Consider the following 25,786-nt stretch of genomic DNA (forward strand, 5'->3'; position numbering starts at 1 on the left):
AATCATCAAGACAGTATGGTACTGGCACAAAAACAGACACATAGATCAATGCAACAGAATAGAGAGCCCAGAAATAGACCCTCAACTCTATGGTCAACTAATCTTCGACAAAGCAGGAAAGAATGTCTAATGGAAAAAAGACAGTCTCTTCTACAAACTGTGTTGGGAAAATTGGACAGCCACATGCAGAAGAATGAAACTGGACCATTTCCTTACACCACACACAAAAATAGACTCAAAATGAATGAAAGACCTCAATGTGAAACAGAAATCCATCAAAGTCCTTGAGGAGAACACAGGCAGCCACCTCTTTGACCTCAGTCACTGCAACTTCTTCCTAGAAACAACACCAAAGGCAAGGGAAACAAGGCCAAAAATGAACTATTGGGACTTCATCATGATCAAAACCTTTTGCACAGCTAAGGAAACAGTCAACAAAACCAAAAGACAACTGATGGAATGGGAGAAGATATTTGCAAATGACATATCATATAAAGGGCTAGTATCCAAAATCTATAAAGAACTTACCAAACTCAATAAACTGACAGTTTTGGTGGTGTAGGTGGACAGGGTATAGGGTGGTTGGGTTATGGACATTGGGGAGGGTATGTGCTATCGTAAGTGCTGTGAAATGTGTAGTAAGCCTAATGATTCACAGACCTGTACCCCTGGGGCAAATAATACATTATATGTTAATAAAAAAATACAGAAGACTTCAATAGCAATATGAACCAAAGTGAACTAATCAACAATTATAAAACACAACCCAGCAATAGCAAAACACAATATCTTTTCAAGTGCATACCAAATATAATATTAGTTCATATCTCGGGCAAAAGCAAATCTCAGCTTAAATGTATTCAAGTACCAAAAACTGGTGGCATCCAAAATTTATAAAGAACTTATCAAGCTCAACATCCAAAGAACAAATAATCCAATCTAGAAATGGGCAGAAGACTTTAACAGACATTTCTGCAACAAAGACATCCAAATGGTCAACAGACACATGAAAAAGTGCTCCACATCACTCAGCATCAGGAAAATACAAATCAAAACCATAGTGAGATACCACCTCACACTAGTCAGAATGGCTAAAATTAACTAGTCAGGAAACAACAGAAGTTGGCAAGGATGTGGAGAAAGGGGAACCCTTCTACACTGTTGGTAGGAATGTAAGCTGGTGCAGCGACTCTGGAAAACAGTATGGAGGTTCCTCAAAAAGTTGAAAGTAGAGCTACCCTATGACCCAGCAATCACACTACTGGGTATTTACCCTAAAGATACAAATGTAGTGATCTGAAGGGGCATGTGCACCCAAATACTTATAGCAGCAATGTCCACAATAGCCAAACTATGGAAAAAAACTAGATTTCTATCAACGAATGGATAAAGAAGATGTGGTATATATATACAATGGAATACTATGCAGCCATCATAAAACCATATTCTTGCCATTTGCATCAATGTGGATAGAACTAGATGGTATTATGCTAAGTGAAATAAGTCAATCAGAGAAAGACAATTATCATATGATCTCTTTGATACGAGGAATTTGAGAGGCAGGACAAGGGGGTCGTGGGGTGAAGGGAGGGGAAAAAGTGAAACAAGGTGGGACCAGGGAGGGAGACAAACCATAAGAGACTCTTGATCTCAGGAAATAAGCTGAGAGTTGCTGGAGGGTGGGTGGGAAGTATAGGGTGGCTGGGTTATGGGCATTGGGAAGGGTATATTCTATGGTGAGTGTTGTGAATTGTGTAAGACTAAGGATTCACTGACCTATACCCCTGAAGCAAATAACATATTATGCATTAATAAAATATTAAAAAATTGCTTATAAATCCATAGCTAAATAACCCATTTTTATATAACCTATGGGTCAAAGAGAAACTCTAAAGTAAATAAGTGTATTCAAATGAGTAAAAACAAAAACTGAGCATATAAAATCTGTGCATGGCACTAAATCAGTTTTTAGGGAGAAACTTATTGCAGTAAATGCATATATTAAAAAAGAGGAACTATCTCAAAGAAATGACCTTAACCAGAAAAATAAGGGCAAATAAAACCAAAGAATTTAAAAACATCTGGCACATTTTGAAATATGTGATTTGTAATATATGAACTGAATCATTGTTAAAATACAATATCACTCAGTGGCAGAAATTATTTCTTCCTAGGATTTTTTTCCCCATGTTATTATCCATTTAGGACCTGGAAGTATTGTATTAATTAAGCTTTAAATTACTTTGTACAGAATTATCATTTTCATATTAAAATATATGAATAAAGTAATTAAAATATACCAACATATTCATGCTGTCATTGGGAGTGGGAATTCAGTGTTTTACTTTGCTTTTTCTTTATTTTACAAATATTCTCAAGTGAACATGCATTGCTTTATAATAGGAAATCTATTTTTCATAGGGTAATACAATCTTGTAAATTCCATATAATCACCATTATGTAACAATTCTAGGAAAACTGCCAAAGCATTAACTAATATCAGCTATCTCTAGGAGTTGAAAATATGGAAGATTATTTTCTTCTTTAAACTTTTCTATATTTTCCATACTTTCTATAAGGAGTTATATAAATGTTTAAGCAGATAATTTTCTTCTGTAAACTTTAAAAGATATATATTAAAACAAGTATAAACTTTTGCTATAGAAATTAATCTGTAGAACTGATTTTTAGAATGATAATACATTTTACATTTTCTCTAATAAAGACTAAATATTATTTAGCAAGAACTTACAGCTTTAGACCTAACTCCTTGATTCCAAAAATAAAAATTTAGATAATTTAGTTATTATAGTAGATACTAACTCAAATAATAATTCTCTACTGGTATAGAATAGCTGAACTAAAAAGCTAAAGCTTAATCTTTTCTAAGGTTTTATTTATTTACTAATTATTTTAGAGAGAAAAGGTGAGAAATCATGCGTGCTCAGGCGGAGGCGGGGCAAAGAGAGAGGGAGAGAATCTCAAGCAGACTCTGCACTGAGCAAGGAGCCCCTTGCAGGACTCAATCTCAGGACTGAGACCATTACCTGAGCAGAAACCAAGAGTCAGAGGCTTAACCGAGTTACACAGTTGCCTCCAAAAAGCTTAGTTTAATCTAACACATTATTATAGCTTTATAATAAGGATGTAAATGCAGGGATTTTTTTTCTATAAAAACAAAACCTCTTCTATTGCTATGCAGTTTGAATTTTAAAAAATAATTGCCTTTCCTTTCACTTTTAACTTTGACTTAAATATTCTGTTAATGTAAATACAGAACATTCTTGTTATGTTCTGTTATGTTAATATAATCAGTAATTTATACAGAAGATTAAAAAACAGAACCTAAAATTATTAAAGGGATAGAAAAAACATTTATCTGTAATGATGTTAGAAGCCAGGATTATTCAACATGGCAACAGAACTGCATAATATTGAATAATAATTCCCAAAAACATATATATGTTGCTGTACATATGCATATACATATAATACACATACATATATAAAATATGTAACTATTATGACTAGTTCTTTCTTATACCTATGGAAAATTAAACCACAGACATTTGGCATAAGCACAAGTACTTTTAATTCTTGACAGAGGCACTGGCCTCATTTATCAGGAGTGTGTTCTACTTACCACTCTGTAACAAATCACTCCAGAACCCAGTGACTTAAAACAATACAGTATCATCTTCCAGGACTGTTGTGGTTGACAGCTCATCCAGTCAATTCTCACCTGAGTTTCTGGTAATTTTGTAATACGATGATGGCAGAGCCTAGAGTCATTTGAAGATTTCACTGGGCATTGTCAAGATGGCTTCCTCACTTACATGTCTGGTGCCTTTGCTGGGATGGCAGGGATATTTGCATATTGGTTGTCCACATAGCTTCTGATTTGCTCAGCTTGCTATCTCTCAAGTATCTATAGGTAGAAACTTACTTGTCGGCTACCTTTCTCCAGAATGAGCATTTATAGAAAGGGAAAAACAGGAACCCCATGCCAATTAAGTGCCGGACCCACAATGACAAAAGGATCCTTCAGGCATATTCTATTGATAAAACCAGTCCCAGGGAGTCAGAGGGCAGGAAAATTAGCCTCATCTCTTGATTGGGGGCATAGCATATGCATGAAAGACGGAAGAATTTGAAGGAAAAACTTAAGAAAACTCAATACTGCATCTTCTTGAATTGACTATAAAAATAAGGTAGCTTGGAATCATAACATTAAAACTATAAGAGAAGCATTCTGGCTTTATTTCCAAGTCTCTAATGTGAATTTCTAAAACAATGAAGAAGTACTCATATACAAAAATACATTTCCCCTGGTTTGGTCTTCCATAATGCTGAAAAAATGCTCCATGTTTCCATTTATTTTTAATGCACACATTTCATACTCTTCTTTTGATGGCCACCTTTAATCATATTAACCTATCTTTGTCTTATAATATTATTTCATGGATTATTATTTTGCCTATATACCTTTTCTAATTTAACTTTTTATGGTGAGGAAATTGTAGATTCATATGCAGTCATAAGAAATAATAAAGATTACTGTTATCATTTACCCATTTCCCTCCAATAGTAACAGCTTATACAACTCATACAAGATCACAACCAGTACACTGACACTGATAATATAGTCAAAATACATAATATTTTCATCACCACAGGAATCCTTCATGTTGTTCTTTTATTATCATATCCCTTTTCCTTCTAACCCTACCCCTCCTTGATCCCTCACCATTTTAAAAATTGTGTCAGTTCAAAAATGTTATAAAATTGAATCATAATTTTTAGGATTAGATTTTTTCACTCAGCACAATTCCCAGGAGATTAAGTCAAGTTGTGTGTATCAATACTTTATTTTTATTGCTGACTAGATCCCATTGGTAAATGGTGGTGCTGAGTTTCTTTAATTCCTATCTGATTTTCTGCCTGGTTGTTGCATCAATATTTGAAAGAGTTTCCAAATGTAATTGTGGATTTTTCTATCTTTCCTTTCAATTCCACCACTGATGCTTCACATATGGTACAGCTCTGTTACTTGGTGCACACACACTTAGGATTGCCATGCTCTTTTAGTGGACTCACTTTATCATTATATAATATCGCTCTGCTGATTTTCTTTGCTCTTAAGTCTACTTTACCTGCTATTAATAGTCATTGTTATTTTTCCCAACTAATGCTTGCATATATACCTTTCTCCATCCTTTTACTTTCAACTTCCCTGTGTCATTATATTTGAAGTAAGTTTCCTTCAGACAGCATAAAGTTATGTCTTTTTTTTTAATCCACTCTCCCTCCTGATCTGCTTTAAATTGGTATATTTAAATAATTGAAATTTAATGTAATTACCAGTATGTTAGGGCTTAAAATAGTCATTTTATTCCTGTTCTATTTTAGTTTGTTTCTATGCTTTCTTTTTCCTGATTTCTTCTGGATAATTTAAATATTTTTAAGAATTCTGTTTTGCTTAGTAAATAGTGTTTTTGAGTATGTCACCTTGTATAACTTTCTTAGTGGGTGCTCTAGGTATTAAGTTATATATACACATGTATCAAAGTTCATAAGTGTCATCATTTCACCAGTTCATATGAATAGAAAACCTGATTCCTTTATGTTCCCTTTACCTCCCTCTACTGTCATTCTTACTGACCTTCACCAATAGGTAAACTCCCATTTTTCTCTTGCTGCTTTCAAGCTTTTTCTTTGTGTTAAGTTTTCAAAAGTTTATGATGTGTCTTGGTATAGATTTATTTGAATTATTGTATGGGGTTTCCTTAGTTCTTTGAAACTGTAGCGTTACGTCTCTTGCCCAATTAAGAAACTTTTCAGCAATTATTTCTTCAAGTACTTTTTAAATCTTGGTCTCTTCTCTTTCTGGTACTCCATAGTATGATTTTTTTTTTTAATGCTTTCTAATGTCCTCTAGACTTTTTTCTGTTGTTCAGCCTATTTTCTCTCTCTCTTTCTTTCTAAGATTGGGTCACTTTTATTTTCCTATCACTCAGTTAACTGATTCTTTCCTCTTCCCCTCCATTATTTTATTGATCCCATCCACTGAGCTTTCCTTTTTTAAAAAATTTCATTGACTTTTTAAATTCCAATATATTTAACATACAATGTGATATTAGTTTTAGGTATATGATATAGTGATTCAACAATGTGATACTCCATGCTCATCATGATAACTGTACTCTTTAATTTCAACCATCCCCCTCACACATCCCCCCTCTGGTGATTTGTTCTCTATAGATAAGAATCTGTATTTTGGTGTGTCTCCCTTTTTATCTTTTCTTTTATTCATTTGTATCATAAATTACATTGAGTGAAATCATATGGTATTTGTCTTTATCTGACAGATTTATTTCATTTAGAATTATACTGTGTAGCTCCATCCATGTTGTAACAAATAGCAATATTTCATCCTTTTATATAACTGAATAATATTCCATTATATATGTATAAAGTATATATGTATATGTATGTATAAAGTATATATGTATAATGGGATTATTATTTATATATATGTGTGTGTATATATACACATACATGTGCACACACACACACACACACACACAAACCACTTCTTTATACATTCATCTATTGATGGACATGGGCTGTTTTCATAGTTTGGCTATTATAAATAATATTGCAATAAACATAGGAGTGCACAAATCCTTTTTAGGTAGTGTTTTTGTATTTTGTGGGTAAATACCCTGTAGTGCAATTTTAACTTTTTAAGGACACTCCATATTGTTTTCCATGATGGCTGCACCCATTTGCATTCCCAACAGTGCACAAGGGTTACTTTTTCTCCACATCCTCACCGACACTTATTTCTTGTGTTTTGTTTTGTTTTTTTATTTTAGCCAATCTGCCAGCTGTAAGGTAATAACTCATTGTGGTTTTGATTTGTATTTCTCTAAGGATGAGTGGTGTTGAACATCTTTTTACATGTCTGTTGGCCATCTACAAGTCTTCTTTGGAGAAATGTCTGTTTTATGCCTTCTGCACATTTTTTAATTGGACTATTTATTTTGGGGGTTTGAGTATAAGCTCTTCTTTGGATACTAACTCATCATCAGATATGTCATTTGCAAATATCCTCTCTCATTCTATAGGCTGTCTTTTAGTTTTGTTGATTTCAATCACTTTGCAGAAGCTTTCTGTTTTGATGCAGTCCATTAGTTTCTTTTCGCTTTTGTTTCCCTTTACTTAGAAGATATATCTAGAAAAATGTTGCTCTAGCCAATGTCATAGAAATCGCTGTCTATGCTCTCTTCTAGGATTTTTATGGTTTAAGGTCTCACATTTAGGTCTTTACTCCATTTTGATTTTATTTTTATGTATGGTATAAGGAAGTGTCCAGTTCCATTATTTTGCATGTAGCTGTCTAGTTTTCCCAACATTTTTAAGAGTTTTCCCAACACTTTTACCCATTGCATACTCTTTCTTGCTTTGTCAAAAATTAATTGAGCATATAACTGATAATTTATTTCTGGGCTTTCTATCCTGTTCCATTGATCTATGTGTCTATTTTTGTACCAGTATCATACTGTTTTGACTATTACAGCTTTGTGGTATAACGTGAAATCTGGATTTATACTACGTGCAGCTTTGGGTTTTTTTTTTTTTTTTGGTCAAGATTGTTTTGGTTATTTGGGCCATCTTTGGTTCCATACAAATTTTAGGAATATTTGTTTTAATTCTGTGAAAAGTGCTGCTGGCATTTTTATAAAGATCACATTACATTTATAGATTAATTTGGTTAGTATGGACATTTTAACAATATTTGTTCTTCCAATCAATGAGCATGGAGTATCTTTCTTTTTTTTTGTGTAATCTTCAATTTCTTTCACCAATATTTTGAAGTTTTTCAGAGGACAGGTCTTTCACCTGCTTGATTAAGTTCATTCCTAGGTATTATATTATTTTTGGTGAAATTTTAAATGAGATCGTTTTCTTAATTTCTCTTGCTTCTTCATTATCGGTGTATAGAAACGTAATGGATTTCTGTATATTGATTTTGTATCCTAGGAACTTAGTGAATTTATTTTACAGTTCTAGTAGTTTTTTGGTGAAGTCATTAGGTTTTCTATTTATAGTATCACGTCATCTGCAAGGGGAGGTTTTACTTCTTCCTTACCAATATGGAAGCTTTTCATTTCTTTCTCTTGTCTGATTGCTGCAGTTAAGACTTCCAATATTATGCTGAATAAAAGTTGTGAGAGTGGATATCCTTGTCTTGTTCCTAAACTTAGAAGGATAGCTCTCAATTTTTTTTTAAAGATTTTATTTATTTATGTGACAGACAGAGAACACAAGTAGGCAGAGAGGCAGGCAGAGAGAGAGGGGGAAGCAGGTTTCCCACTGAGTGGAGAGTCTGATGCAGGACTCGATCCCAGGACCCTGAGACCATGACCTGAGCCGAAGGCAGAGGCTTTAACCCACTGAGCCACCCAGGTGCCCCACAGCTCTCAATTTTTAAGCATTGAGAATGTTAGCTGTGGGCTTTTCATATATGGTCTTTATTATGTTGAGGTATGTTCCCCCTAAACCTACTTTGTTGAAAGTTTGGATGTTGTACTTTGTTAAATGGTTTTTGTGTATCTATTGAAATGATGATATGGTTCTTAACCTTCCTCTTGTTGATATTATGTATCATGTTGATTGATTTGTGAATTTTGAACCACCCTTGTATCCTGGGAATAAATCCCACTTAATCATGGTGAATGATTTTTTAAATTTATTGTTGTATTTGGTTTCCTAATATTTTCTTGAGGATGTTTGCATCCATGTTCACCAGATATATTGGCCTGTAGTTCTTTTTCTTTGAGGTTTCTTTATCAGGTTTTTGTATCGGGGTCATGCTGGCTTAATAAAATGAATTTGGAAGCTTTCTTTTTAGTTTTTTTTAATAATCTGCGAAGAATAGGTACTAATTCTTCTTTAAATGTTTGGTAGAATTCAACTGTGAAGCTCTCTGGTCCTGGACTTCTGTTTTGGGAAATTTTTTGGTCACTGACTCAATTTCCTTGGTGGTTATCAGTCTGTTCAGATTTTCTTTCTTCTGGATTCAATTTGGGGAGGTTATATGTCTGGGAATTTATCCATTTCTTCTAGGTTGTCCGATTTGCTGGCATGTAATTCTTCATCACATTCTCTTATAATCCTTTGTAGGTCTGTTGTCATGGTTGTTATTCCCCCTCTGCCATTTCTGATTTTATTTGAGTCCTCTTTCTTTTCTTTCTTTCTTTTTTTTTTTTTTTTTTAATGAGTCTGGCTAGAGGTTTATCAAAGAACCAGCTCCTGGTTTCCCAGATTTTAACTCTTTTATTGTTTTGTTTTACTTTTTCAGTTTCTGTCTCATTTATTTCTTCTCTAATCTTTATTATTTTCATCCAACTATTGGTTTTAAGATTGTGTTTTTCTTTTTCTATCTCTTTTAGGTGTAAGGTTAAGTTGTTTATTTAAAATTTTTCTTGCTTCTTGAGGAAGGCCTGTATTGCCATAAACTCCCCTCTCAGAACAGCTCCAAGTCATTTCCATTGACACCATGGTGGGGATTGTTACTGCTGGGTGATGGTATAAGTTTAACTCATTATGAGACCTCCTCTGACCTTTATATTGCTGGGTTTTCCAGATGTCCAGTTTCACCATCTGAATTCTCCATTGATAGTACTGGAGTGCCTCATTACTGGCCATAAAGAATGAATATCCCATATTCCTTCTTGACCTTCACTGACACCACCTTGATGGGCTGTTGGATGCTTCCTTAAAGGCTCATGAGACTAGAAGTCTAGGCTCACATCTGGCCATTGTTAGCATGGGGTTGAGGGGGATGAGGCCATAGTTTTTCTATGAGTTTGGATGGAGTAGAGCAGATACTATCTAAAACTTTGCCTTTCTAGGCTATCCCTTTCATGGGCCTTTGGCTAGAAGAACAGGTGTTTGTTGGAACACCTTTTTTTTTAATTTTTCATCTGCACTCATTGGCATTTCCAGTTTGTCAACTCCTTCTGTTCCAGGTCTGGGAATATATGAAGCCAAAAAAAACAGAAAACTCATCCTGCATCTCAAGTTCCCTACCCAGTCTTCCTTCTTCTCATCACCTTTCAGTGTCTTACAGTTTTGTTTTTTAATATATAATTTTCAGCATTTTCAGTTGTTTAACAGTAAGAACTATGTCTATTCCATCTTCCCAAAGTGGAAGCTTTTTTATATTTCTCTATATATTTTTTCATTCTCCAATTTCTATTTAAGAACTCTTCAGTTGTTGTGTCCTTATTCTCTTTTGTTGACTAATAAGAAGATGGCTAATGATAATAAATATTAACAATTAATAATAAATAGTAACTCCCAATACATTTCAGAACAGCCTATGTCTTATACCTTGAGAATATCCTGTAATAAAAATATTTTAAAAAACTTATATTGGTCTGGTATCACTAGTTGATTTTACTCAGGTAAATTATAAAATCTGGATCTACTGAGTTTCTGGAGAGAAGGGTTATTATGATACTTAAATTCCTTAATGTTTTAACAAATCAATATTTGATTACATTGTATATACAAAAGTTATTCTCTATTTGTGTGATAGAAAATTTCCATAATAAAAAGAAAAAATTCTGTCATTAGAAAATGAACAGAGTTTTTCCTTTGACTAATAACCCTGTAAATCCAATACCAAAGAAACTTAATGTCTTCAGAAAATTTCACTGAACTCTGTCACAACATCAGGCAATAATCAAATTTTTTGTTGTTACAATTTCTCTTCATTGTCTTATATTTTTTGTATTTAAAATGTACTTTACTCATGTTTTACTCTGATGTGTTTGTTATTGGAAAATAGAATAAAAAACAGAAAATTTTCTATTTAAAATAAATAATACAAAGCTCTCTACTGCATAAATGTAACTGAGGGTGCATTAGAATAGTTTTTCCTTCCTATTTTTCTATCAAATTCTTTTCCACCCATTTCAACATAGTGTTGAAACCTTTTTTCCAGCACAGAGAACAATAACTTAAAAGTACATAAAGCTGCCATTGTCCCAAGGTTTTCTTCTATTTTATTTTTGCTAATCCATTTATTTTTGTAATATTGTTAGGATTTAGGGTCTTTAGTTATGCAGGAGCTAGCAGTTCTTCTTCTTCTAGATTCAAAGCTTTATAAATATATCATCTCATTTAATCTTCAAAATATTATCTTACATTCAAAAATTAGGAAATAGAGTTAAAGAAGTTACATAACTTGTCTAACACAAGAAAGCTAATCAGTGAACAAGCTGGGAAATTGCCAGGAAGTTTCCACAAAGGCACTCAATAAAAATAATCTGCATAAATGAATAAATGAATCTAACCTACTAATTCAAAAGTTATATGATGTCCTTCCATCTTCTTTGAAAGCTGAATTACAAGGTATGTTGATAGCAACAATAGATCCATAATACAGTGAATAGAAATTGTAATGAAATACAGCAACTCCTGGACTGGATAGTTTACCTAGTACTCTCCAGCCACTCCAATTCTACACCAAGATACATTTGCACCAAGATACAGCTCTTTGCCTTTTCCAACTTGTTCAAGGAGATGAGATCTTAGAATCCAAAGGTGTAAGTGGTTGGGAAATTACATGTGTACTACCTTTCTGTTTTGCATGTAGAGGAAGCAGAAGAAATAACAATTGTATGTATTTTATCAGTCATAATGGGATTTCAACGTTCTCCATCAAACTCTTGAATCCAGGTCAAAAAGATTCTCAAGGTTTATTATAATATGGACATACTTAATGTAAAGTTGATATTTGATAAGTCTTAATTTGTTCATATGAAATGACTCATCAGGAAACAACTTCTTAAAATAACAAGTGTTTCAGATATATGAGTACTGAAATAAAACATAAAACTTCAATATAGAATTTAACAGTAAGTAAATATGTATTTTAAAGTATGACCATATTAAAAAAAAAGTAAGGAATTTTAGTGAATAACTTCCCTATGGTCCTATGATTCCTATCTTATAAACTTGAAGGAATTATATTTCAAATAATCTTCATAACGTAAATAACAAAAACCTCTATATATTTGGAATCTTCTGAACTATAAAAAGTAGTACACTCTAATCAATATGTGTTTAAATTCCACTGCACTTGCTTCTCTGATCAAAGAAGCATAGTAAGAAATTCTTTCCTTCGGAATCATCCTGTCTACTTGAAAAGTCACACTAACAATACAAAAGAACTAAAATCTGTGCCTCAGAGTCCGAGTGAAAAAGAGACTCAAAGGGAGAGGAGACACTAAGAGAACCAGAATGGGAAGAGATGCCTTCTCACATGAGGAAGCCTTGAAAAGTGCTTTTGGGGGAATGAGATGACATGACCAGATAAGACAATGGGCATCTGCCCTGGCTATAAATACATTGCTGCAGTTTTGAGAAGTACTGAGAAATGCAAACTGACTATAGGACAATATCTACTTCTCTTAGAGTAGGTATATATGAACATAGATAGTTCTGGCTATTAGGGTATTTAGATTTAATTTTGTAAAAATAAAACAAAACCAAAATCCATCTATTAAATGTTTTAAATAGTATGTGAAAAAGCACAAATGCAGATAATACAAGAGGTAAAATAGAGAGAATGAAGCATAATCACATGTGTATGTTCATGTTTGCTAGCAGAAATTAAAGTGATAAATATTTATGGAGACTACCTCTTATTTTATAAAATCTATCCATAAAAGAAGAAAAACATGAATTTAATTATGGAAAACAATTATTGAAAATAGTATGAGAACACTGCTTTGTCTGGAGGGCTTGGAAAAAGTTACACTGAACTAATTTCTAAGCCAAAGGGAAATTAATATAGAAGAATCCTTCTTGAGAATTCGAATGTCCAGGGGGAAATCACCAGGAGAAAGCTTTTCATTCCTACTCTCAGTTCCAGGATAATAAGAAACAAGAAGTCTAGTAAGACACCTCCCACATGAGTAACTTTAGGCAATGAATTAAACATGTAAACTAAATAAAATAAACACATTATTGCAAAAAAAAAAATCAACCTTTTTAAAATGGAATCTTTAAGTTTATATTTAATTCTCTAAAATACTAAAAACAGAGAGTGGAAAAACTTAAATTTCAACTCCCCAGTTATTAGACAAGGAAAATAAGAAGTATATATATTTTCAGAAAACAAAATTTAAAACCTCAGTTTCCACAGGTGTTTTTGAAAATTTGAATGAAAATGGAGTAGTTTTGGTATGCCTGAGTGGCTCAGTCAGTAGTGTGCCTTTGGCTCGGGTCCTGATCCCAGGGTTGGGATTGAGCCTCCACATAGGCTCCCTGCTCAGCGGGGACTCCTCTCCCTCTGTTCCTCCCCATGTTTGTGCTCTCTCTCTCTCTCAAATAAATAAAACCTTTTTCTAAAGAAAGAAAAGAAAAGAAAATGGAACATTCTATGAGCATGAAGTCATTTTTTTTTGTTTAAATTAAAAATGTGTGTTTATTTTTATTTAATTGGGGAAGTATATTTAATAATTATAGAAATGTCCTTTTAATTATAATCTTGAGATCTTGATGTTTTAAAATTGAAGCAAATATTGAGCTATAAAGTCTCCCTCAAAATAAAATAATTTTTGTTAGTTAAGTATTTGACCTTTCAAGGAACTCAAAATTAAGAGGTAGGGAAGGATGAATAGATAACACAGAGGGTGAGAGAGGAAATAGGTGAGTGGGGGTTGAGTGAGAGAGGAGGTAAGAAAAGGAGGGAAGGAATGAGGGGGAGAAAGAGAGGAAAGGAGAAGAAAAAATTTCTTTTTATAAGTCAATACTTAGAAATCTTTCATTTCTTACTGGATAAAATAAATGCTAGAGAACTACAATTTTATTTCTAAATGGGAGGACAGTGTGTGTAGACATACATAGAGAGAATGTGAGTACGTTTGTGTGTCTGTATTTGACCATGAGAGAAAGTGGACAGTCATGTCATGTAAGTTTATTATATCTATTTGCAGGCAGAACTCTATGTATGATTGTCTGTTGAGCTTCAGGAATGGGTATCATAAATAGATTCAACAGTACAATACCAGCGCTGGAAAAGATGTCAAAAACTTTTTTTTACCCTCCTATTTGCAAGCAGGTTTGCTCTCAATTTAACAAAAGAAGATAGCTCTGCTGCTCTTTTCTAAAAGGTCTCAGAGAGAAATGTTCTTTGACTATTCTTTACTATTTTAAGTTAAATTAAAACATATTTAGGCATCTATTCACTATGTGAAAATTTAACAAGGTAGCTGAGACGAGGTCACATATCTGAAGATGTGCATATTTTATCTACACAGCACTTGGAAGTCAAGTAAGTGCTAAACATTTCCAGTATTATTTGCTAGTAAGCATAGGGAGAGGTAAGGAAAAGTAGTTTAGGTTCACCTATTTCCTATGAAAAGGTAACGTTTTAATCTACATGTATAATATTGCTTATCCCACATGGTAAAAACTTAAAAATTATTTTTAAATAAAGAGAGAAATGAGTAATAAAATAAAAAGCATTAAATATGAGAAAAAAATGGATCCACCTTCTTTATATGACTTACCCTATTTCTTCATAAAATCCCTATTTCATCTGTTAGAGTAGGTATATACATGTCTGGATCCTAGGTTGTCTTCTTTCTTTTTTTAATAAAATGCAAAGATTTGTGAATGTAATTCTAGGTATTAAAGAGATGACAGTAATTCAAGGACTCTAAAAACAAACACATGTCAATATTCTTAGTCCTATGACAAGATGATATATTATCTCACTTTGGAATTCCTGAAACCCGGGTTCAAATCCAGAGCTGTAATTATCAGCCATGAGTCAATAGTCAATACTCGGGGATATTCAACTTGCCCAGCTATAATATGAATACTAAGGATAATTTATAAACTTACTGTGAGTATAAAATATAGTGTTTTTTATTACTATTCTATATTCTATGTTCTATAATCTGTATTTCATACTTGAGGTACAATGATCCATACAGTACATACTGTATACTCATCAACTCCTCCACACATCAACAAGATGCCTGAGTACATACCAGATCATGGACATTATAGTAATGATCACAGTTATTGTATGGTGTATGAGAAATGGGTGTAATTAGAATGGGTGTAATAACCACAGTTACTGTATGGTGTCTTAAAAAATCTTTGGGAAAAGATAACCATGGTATGTATATAAGTAAAAAGCAGATAGGAAGTAACTGAGAGGAATGTCTTTTTACTAAGACTGCTCTTGTTTAGTCTATCTCTAACATGCTTTAAAAACAGGATTATAAATATACATATTGGACCTACTTATGAGTCACTGAAATCATCTGTAGCATATAGGGTGATCGTGAAGAGAACCAGAAAGATGATAAAAAAAAGATAGGAAACAGCTTTTCAAAAATAGTCAAAATTTTTGTTTTTGTTTTGGTAACAAAACAATTGGGATGTGTGGGACCTGACTGACATAAAAAATGGTATGTCTGACTCTAGCAGTCTATCTATGTCCTCTAGCAGAGGAGTAGCAGACTGAAATGACATCAGGTTGCAAGAGTTCAGCTAGATAGTTATCAATCCATACTGAACACCTACAAACTCAACAGGAGATTAAAGAGAAGAGGAGCAGCGATTCTAGGAATAGAAAATCGACCACTTTCTTAAAGGTAGGATGTGTGGAGAGGTGAATCTGAAGTGACAGAAAGATAGACTGCGGGGAGAGGGGCTGGTTCCCAGCAAGCAGTGGAGCAGTGGAGCACAAAATCAGAACTTTTAGAAGTCTGCTCCACTGAGGGACATTGCTCCAGGTGGAGCCTTTGCAGGGACAATTGTGGTCTCAGGTCCCATGGGGTCACAGAAAGATTGGGGGTTTCTGAGTGTGGCAGAGCTCCGATACGGAGCAGGAAGCCAACTACAGAGACAGAGAAGAGGAGTGAGCTCTCAGCTCGGGGTTACCTTAAACTGTGATCCACGGCACAGTTGGGCCACTGCTATTTGAGCAGGGACACCACAAGTGGCAGATCCAGGGAGACTCACCTTCCTTCCCTGGGAGATACACTGTGGCAGGAATCTGCTGGAGACTCCAAATGGCGCTCTACATTAGAGACAGAAACGTTTGGTCACAGGCCGGGTGAGCTCAGAGTGCAGCAAGAGACCAGGGAGACAGAAATGATTACTTATCTCTGAGGGAGCACTGAGGAGTGGTGCCTGAGCTCTTGGATCCTCCACTCTGGAGAATGGGAGGTCACATTTTAATTCCCGTCCTCCAGAGCTCTATGGAAAGTGTTCAGGGAACAAAAGCTCCTGAATGTGAACCCTAGCAGATCTCTCAGTCTGGTCCCTGGCAAGGGCAGTGCAATTCCACCTCAGGCAAAGACAATTGAGACTCACTGCAAAAGGCCCCTCCCCCAGAAGATCAGCAAGAACACCCAAATAAGACCAAGCTCACAAATCAAGGAGAACAGCAGAACTCCAGAGCTAAGGGAAAGCAATGCATGGAATTCATGGCTTTTTTCCCATGATCTTTTAGTTTCGCAAAGTTAAATAAATTTTTAAAAATTTTTTTCTTTTTTTATAACTTTTCCTCTTTCCTCTTTTACATTTTTAAACTAGTTTATCTTAACAATACCATTCTTAAAAAAAATCTTATTAAACCTTCATTATTATAGTCATATTTTATCCTTCATTGTATTTAACCTTTTTTGTATACACATACTTTTTTTTCTAAAACTTCTGGAATACAATTTCTTGTAATAGATCAAAATATACCCTAAATCTAGCACATGGCTTTGTTCTAGTCTCCAGCCTGAGCATATTATCTCTCTCTCTCTCTCTCTCTTTTTTTTTATTCTTTCTCCAACCAACTTATCAATTCCTTTTTTATAATTTTTTTAAAATTTTCATCTTCATAGTCATATTCCATCCCTTCATCATGTTTACCCTTATTTCTGTATATATACAAATTTTTCTTTCTTTAAAATTTTGTGAGGTAGTTTCTTCAAAGAGACCAAAATACACCCAAAATCAAGTCAGTGGCTCTGTTCTATTCACCAGTTTAAAATATATTATTTTATTTTATTTTCTTAAAGTTCTTTTTACCCCTTTCTTCTCCCCCCAATTTGGGGTCTCTTCTGATTTGGTTAGCATATATTTTTCGGGGGTCTTTACCACCCTTTTAGTATTTTATTCTCTCATTCATATATTCTTACCTGGATAAAATGACAAGGCAGAAAAACTCACCACAAAAAAAGAACAAGAGGCAGTACTGACAGCTAGGGCCCAAATCAATACAGACATTGGTAATATGTTACTACTAAAGTTCAGAATGACGATTCCCAAGGTGCTAGTTGGGCTCAAAAAAGGCATGGAAGATATTAGAGAAAGTATCTCTGGAGAAATAAAATCCCTTTCTGGAGAAATAAAAGAATTAAAATCTAACCAAGTTGAAATCAAACAAGCTAATAATGAGGTGCAATAAAAAATGGAGGCTCTTCCTGCTAGGATAAATGAGACAGAAGAAAGAATTAGTGAAATAGAAGGCCAAATGAGGAGAATAAAGAAGCTGAGCAAGGGAGACAAACAACTACTGGACCACGAGGGTAGAATTTGAGAGATAAGTGATACCATAAGATGAAACAATATTAGAATAATGAAGATGAAGAAGATGAAGAAGAAAGAGAGAGAAGGGAAGAAGGTATATTGGAGCAAATTAGAGAATTTCCATAATATGGCAAAAGGAACAAGCATCAAAATCCAGGAGGCACAGAGAATTCCCTCAAAATCAATAAAAACAGGTCCACATCCTGTCATCTAATAGTAAAACTTACAAATCATAGTGAAAATGAAAAAATCCTGAGCAGCTTGGGACAAGAAGTCCGTAACATACAATGGTAGAAATATTAGACTGGCAGAGACCTGGCAGGCCAGAAAGGACTGCCATGATATATTCAGACCACTAAATGAGAAAAATATGAAGCCAAGAATACTATATTCAGCTAGGCTATCATTGAAAATATAAGGAGAGATAAAAAGCTTCCATGACAAACAAAAATTAAAAAAATCTACAAACACCAAACCGGCCCTATAGGAAATATTGAAAGGGGTCCTCTAAGCAAAGAGAGATCCTAAAAGTAACAGACCAGAAAGGAACAGAGACAATGCACAGTAACAGTCACCTCACAGGCAATACAATGGCACTAAATTAATATCTTTCAAGAGTTACCCTGAATGTAAAGGGGTTAAATGCCCCAATCAAAAGGCACAGGGTATCAGAATGGATAAAAAAAAAAAAAAAAAAAAACCCCTTCAATATGCTGTCTACAAGAAACTCATTTTAGACCCAAAGACACCTCCAGATTTAAAGTGGGGGGGGGGGTGTGGAAAACAATTTACCATGTTAATGGACATCAAAAGAAAACTGTGGTGGCAATCCTTATATCGGATCAATTAGATTTTAAGCCAAAGACTATAATAAGAAGAAGGACACTATATCACAGTTAAAGATCTAACAATTTTAAATATCTATGCCCCTAACATGGGAGCAGCCAACTATACAAACCAATTAGTCACAAAATCAAAGAAACACATCAACAATAATACAATAATAGTAGGGGATTTTAACACCCTCCCCCTCACTGAAATGGACAGATCAACCAAGCAAAAGATCAACAAGGAAATAAAGGCTTTAAATGACACACTGGACCAGATGGACATCACAGTTATATTCAGAACATTCCATCCCAAAGCAACAGAATACACATTCCTCTCTAGTGCACATGGAACATTCTCCAGAATAGATCACATCCTGGGTCACAAATCAGGCCTCAACTGGTACCAAAACATTGGGATCATTCCCTGCATATTTACAGACTACAATGCTCTGAAGCTAGAGCTCAATCACAAGAGGAAAGTTGGAAAGAACTCAAATACATGGAGGCTAAAGAGCATCCTACTAAAAATGAATGGGTCAAGCAGGAAATTAAAGAAGCATTGAACAAATTCATGGAAACAAATGAAAATGAAAACACAACTGTTCAAAATTTTTGAGACATACCAAAGGCGGTCTTGAGAGGAAGGTATATAGCGACACAAGCCTTTCTCAAGAAACAAGAAAGGTCTCAAGTACACAACCTAACCCTAAACCTAAAGGAGCTGGAGAAATAACAGCAAAGAAAGCCTAAACCCAGCAGGAGAAGAGAAATAACAAAGATCAGAGCACCTGGGTGGCTCACTAGGTTAAAGGTTCTGCCTTCAGCTCAGGTCATGATCCTAGGGTCCTGGGATCAAACCCCACATCGGGCTCTCTGCTCAGCAGAGAGCCTGCTTCCTCCTCTCTCTCTCTCTCTGCCTGCCTCTCCACCTACTTGTGATCTCTGTCTGTCAAATGAATAAATAAAATCTTAAAAAAAAAAAAGAAAGAAAGAACAAAAATCAGAGCAGAAATCAATGAAATAGAAGAACAAATCAATGAAACTAGGAGCTCGGTCTTTGAAAGAATTAGCAAGATTAATAAAGCCCTGGCCAGACTTATCCAAAAGAAAAGAGAAAGGAGCCAAATAAAATCATGAATGAAAGAGGAGAGATCACAACCAACACCAAAGAAATACAAACAACTATAAGAACATATTTAAAGCAACTATACACCAGGAATTTTGACAATCTGGAAGAAATGGATGCATTCCTAGAGACATATAAACTATCAAAACTGAGCTACGAAGAAATAGAAAACCTGAACAGACACATAACTAGTGAGGAGATTGAAGCAGTCATCAAAAATCTCCCAACAAAAAAGAGGCTAGGGCCAGACGAATTCCCAGGGAATTCCACCAAACACTTAAAGAAGAATTAAGACCTTCCCTCCTGAAACTGTTGCAAAAAATAGAAATGGAAGGAAAACTTCCAAACTCATTTTATGAGGCTAGAATTACCTGGATCCCAACACCAGACAAAGACCCCAACAAAAAGAATTACAGACAAGTATCCTTGAGGAACACAAATGCAAAAATTCTCACCAAAATTCTAGCCAATAGGATCCAACAGTACATTAAAAGGAATATTCACCACAACCAAGAGGGATTTATTCCTAGGCTACAAGTTGGTTCAACATCTGCAAATCAATGTGATACAATACATTAATAAAGGAAAGAAAAAGAACCATATGATACTGTCATAGATGCTGAAAAGCATTTGATAAAGTACAGCATCCTTTCTTTTTTTTTAATCATTTTTTAAAATTTATTTTCAACATAACAGTATTCATTGTTTTTGTACCACACCCAGTGCTCCATTAAATCTCTGCCCTCTCTAATACCCACCACCTGGTTCCCCCAACCTCCCACACCTCTTCAAACCCTTCAGATTGTTTTTCAGAGTCCATAGTCTCTCATTGTTCACCTCCCCTTCTAATTTCCCCCAACTCCCTTCTCCTAACTCCCCATGTCCTCCATGCTATTTGTTATGTTCCACAAATAAGTGAAACCATATGATAATTGACTCTCTCTGCTTGACTTATTCCACTCAGCATAATCTCTTCCAGTCCCGTCCATGTTGCTACAAAAGTTGGGTATTACAGCATCCTTTCTTGATCAAAATTCTGTTCACAGTGTAGGCATAGAGGGTACATTCCTCAATATCATCAAAGCCATCTATGAAAAACCCACAGCGAGTATGATTCTCAATGGGGGAAAATGAGAGCTTTCCCCCTAAGGTCAGGAACATGGCAGGGATGTTCACTATTACCACTGCTATTCAACATAGTACTAGAACTCCTAACCTCAGCAATCAGACAACAAAAAGAAATAAAATGCATCTGAATTGGCAAAGAAGAAGTCAAACTCTCACTCTTTGCAGATGAGTTGATACTTTTTGTAGAAAACCAAAAAGACTCCACTCCAAAACTGCTGGAACACACACAGGAATTCAGTAAAGTGTCAGGATATAAAGTCAATGCACAGAAATCAGCTGCATTTCTACACACCACCAACAAGACAGAAGAAAGAGAAATTAAGGAGTCGATCCATTTATAATTGCGCCCCAAACCATAAGACACCTAGGAATAAACCTAACCAAAGAAGCAAAGAATCTGTACTCAGGAAACTATAAAGTACTCATGAAAGAAATTGAGGAAGGCACAAAGAAATGGAAAAATGTTCCATACTCATGGATGGGAAGAACAAATATTGTGAAAATGTCTATGCTACCTAAAGCAGTCTACACATTTAATGCAATCCCTATCAAAATATCATCAATTTTTTTCAAAGAAATGGAACAAATAATCCTAAAATTTATATGGAACCAGAAAGACCCCAAATAGCCAGAGGAATGTTGAAAAAGAAAGCCAAAGTTGGTGGGATCACAATTCCAGACTTCAAGCTCTACTACAAAGCTGTAATCATCAAGACAGTATGGTACTGGCACAAAAACAGACACATAGATCAATGCAACAGAATAGAGAGCCCAGAAATAGACCCTCAACTCTATGGTCAACTAATCTTCGACAAAGCAGGAAAGAATGTCTAATGGAAAAAAGACAGTCTCTTCTACAAACTGTGTTGGGAAAATTGGACAGCCACATGCAGAAGAATGAAACTGGACCATTTCCTTACACCACACACAAAAATAGACTCAAAATGAATGAAAGACCTCAATGTGAAACAGGAATCCATCACAGTTCCTGAGGAGAACACAGGCAGCCATCTCTTCGACCTCAGTCGCTTCAAGTTCTTCCTAGAAACAACACCAAAGGCAAGGGAAACAAGGGCAAAAATGAATTATTAGGACTTCACCAAGATCAAAAGTTTTTGCACAACAATGGAAACAGTCAACAAAACCAAAAGACATCTGACGGAATGGGAGAAGATATTCTCAATTGACACATCAGATAAAGGGCTAGTATCCAAATCTATAAAATACTTATCAAACTCAACACCCAAAGAACAAATAATCCAGTCAAGAAATAGGCAGAGGACATGAACAGACATTTCTGCAAAGAAGACATCCAGATGGCCAACGGACATATGAAAAAGTGCTCAACATCACTCGGCATTAGGGAAATACAAATCAGAGCCACAATGAGATACCACCTCACACCAGTCAGAATAGCTAAAATTAACAAGTCAGGAAACGACAGATGTTGGCAAGGATGTGGAATAAGGGGAACCCTCTTACACTTTTGGTGGGAATCTAAGCTGGTGTAGACACTCTGGAAAATAGTACGGAGGTTCCTCAGAAAGTTGAAAATAGAGCTACCCTATGACCCAGCAAGCACACTACTGTGTATTGACCTTAAAGATACAAATGTACTGATCAGAAGGGGTATGTGCACCCAAATGTTTATAGCAGCAATGTCCACAATAGCCAAATATGGAATGAACCACTACCACCATCACCACTATTTTAATTTCTCAAGTCAGTTTTATCTCAGAAAAGCCAGGAAAAGAAAACCACTTTCCTAAACTGATGGTATACATATGGCATATATATGTGTATGTGTGTGTATATATATATATATACACACACACACACACACACACAGTATGTGTCTCCCTAGAGTATTTAATAAAAATTAAATTGAAATTGACTATAGATATTAATTTATGAAAAACCAAATTTCCACATGTATGTAGTATCTGATTTATTTATAAGATGCATATACTTTTCTCAAGTCTATAAGAGCCAAATGAAATCTGTGAGACCTTAGTTTAAATTTAGATTCTGCTGCCTACTTACTCACACAAGTATCTTGGACAAAGTCCTTTAATCTCTCTGAACTTCAGGGGTTCCTGTATGAAAAGCCAGTAATGTCACTCCACACCATGAGGTTGTTTGGAAAAGCAAATAAAATGATTATGAAATGAGCTTAAACAATACCTGACACATAATATTCAATGAATTTTCCTTACTTTTCTTTTATATCTCAAAAACTAATGAACGTACTTCACAGAGTACTTGAATGTGTGTGTCCTTTTCCACATCTGAACATTTATTTTACTGAATTGCTTGCTGAATCTCAGATTCTAAAGAGACACAAAGTCCAGATCTGAAGATAACATTGTTATAGCTGTCCTATCATCATTTAACAATGCCAAGTTAGTTTAACAACTCTTAACTATCAGAATTCTAAAATAACATTCATGTAAGAGAAGCTTAAAGAATGCCTATCAGAATAAGGAGAGCACTTACAGAACAATTATTGCCATGATAGATGACCACAGAAGAATACTGAAGATTATACAAAAATGGAGATGGACAATATAGTTATCATTTTTAAAAATGGAAAATAGGAAGGTTCCATTTGAAAAATTTCCCAGAAAATACTATAGGAAACTTAATAAAAGAAATAGTTAGATGGAAAAAAGAAAGAAAGAAAGAAAGAGAGAGAGAGAGAGAGAGAGAGAGAGGTGGGTCCTAATAATCCAGTTCCACAGAGAACAAATACTAACAATCTATCTTTATTTGTAAGTCTTCATTGCAGATTGAAAAACTCAAGATAAACATATGAGAGAGATGGATAAAAATTATCTGGATGCCTACAACTAGCTATGCTCTTAACTATGAAAAAAATTATGTTCAAATTATTTTACTAAATTGATCCACATCAATCTGAGAAGTATCTAGACATAGATTAAAAGAGACTGGCCTTGCTTCATTCCTTATAAACATTTTGGCCCTTGCACACCTGAGTGGCTCAGTTGGTTAAGTGTCTGACTCATGGTTTCTGCTAAGGTCTTGATCTCAGGGTTGTGATCTCAGGATCCTGAGATGGAGGGCCCTGTCAGACTCAGCTGAGCACTGAGCCTGCTTGAGATTCTCTCCCTTTCCCCCTCCCTCCCCTTCGACCCCTTTTCCCTCCCCCTTGATCCCTCATGCCTCTTCCTTCTCATGCACGTGCTCTCTCTCTCTTTCAAATAAATAAATTAAAATCTTAAAAAAAAAAAAACACACAGTTTGGCCCTCAATTTGAATATAGGATAGGAAGTATCCTATATAATATATAAGTATATATTATATATAACAATTATATATAATATATACAGTATAACAGCAATAATAATGGCTTTTATTAAATCCCATGCATGTGCAAGACACTTTGGAAAACATCCTTTCTATATCATCCCCTGTACTCCTGAAAACCACTCTATGAAGTAGTACTATCACGATCTCCCTTTCTTATAGATAAAAAACTTTGGCTTAAAAAAAAAAAAACAAAACCCCAGTAAGAATAATAATAAAGACAATGGTAGGAAACTTTGGAATGTGATGGTTATGTCTATGACCTTGATGGTAATGATGGTTTCAGATACATAATATATTTATCCCCAGCTCATCTGGTTGTATACATTAAACATGTATAGCTTTTCACATGTTAACCATACCTTAATAAAGTGATTTTAAGAAAATGACTACTTGATTCTGATGGTATAACAATTATATTTGGAAAATAATCCAAACTCATCCTGTGTTTCTTTTTGTTAAAAAATTTAAAGGTTATATTAAGTTTGGAAAAAATAAACAGAAATTTTACCATAAATAAAGAAACTTAAAACTCACAGAGGTCCAGTAACTAATTCTAAGTCTGGACAATGGATTATGCAGTGGTGCTAGACTTAGAACCCAGGCTCATCTCATCCACAATGCCACTTAAGTACTAGTCTATACTGTCCTCAGTAACATGTACCAATCACACTCGCAGATGTCAAATCAGGAGGAGAGAATACCTTGCATATTAGAACAGGATCAAAAAAATATCAATAGGCTCTTATAGGAAGCTGGAGCTGGTCTTCCGCAATAACTGGTAAGTGTTCCATCTGATATCTATCCTCCAAACTCCAACAATTCAAGGAAAGAAGAGAGGATATTTAGTGGCAAGGGCTCAGTGTGTTTGTCTGTATGCGGGGGTAAGGAGGGACCCTACTGAACAGAATTATCCAAAGACAAAAGTGTCTGCTTTTTAAGAGTAGGAGTCTCTAGTTCTGAAAGCATTCAAACCTAGGTTAGATAACATTAAGGTACTATGGCTAGGACTGAAGCACCAGATGGATATATAGACTGAACATTTATCTATCTTTTCCAGATGGATGCATAGACTGAACTATCTTTTCAACCCTGATATTCTGCTCTTAGGAATGATCAGACATTCAAAATAAAAAGAATCTAATGTGATTAGGAGAGACAGAGGAGCATATATATTTCTAGTCTCTTTAGCTTGTAGTAAATATTTGGAATATCCATCAAAAGAGCAAAATTATATTTCGACTGACAAGCCTTACCCAGTGCACACCCCAGGCAACGCTCTTACGTCACTGAGAAACAAACTGGTCTACCCAGAAGAGAGGCTCACTAATCTTGATGCCTAAAAGCTGGAAGCCTCACTGGAGAAGTGAGCAGTCAAATGGGGTTTGTCACTGCTGATCAGCCGAATATTGAAAGACAGTGATCTTTACACAAAGAAAAGAAAAAGAAAGAAAGAAAGAAAGAAAGAAAGAAAGAAAGAAAGAAAGGAGAAAAGAAAAAAAGAAAAGAAAGGAAAAGGAAAAAGAAAAGAAAAGAAGGAGGATTTTTCCCTGCCAAGATGAATAATATTCACAGCTGAGCTCTATAGCTGGAGGGTTAAGGGAAGGTGCCATCACTGGCCATGGTCACTTTTAGCTGGAGTTTGTATATAGTCTGTAGCATAATGCAGGCACAGGAAGCACCTTTCTTTTCCCTGAAGGGATTGCTGGCTGAAGGAATACTGTTAGCCGCCTTCCGAGATCCCTCCCCT

The sequence above is a fragment of the Lontra canadensis genome, unplaced genomic scaffold (assembly GCF_010015895.1).
Source record: "Lontra canadensis isolate GAN:19392208 unplaced genomic scaffold, GSC_riverotter_1.0 scaffold12, whole genome shotgun sequence".
NCBI classification, from domain to species: Eukaryota; Metazoa; Chordata; class Mammalia; order Carnivora; family Mustelidae; genus Lontra; species Lontra canadensis.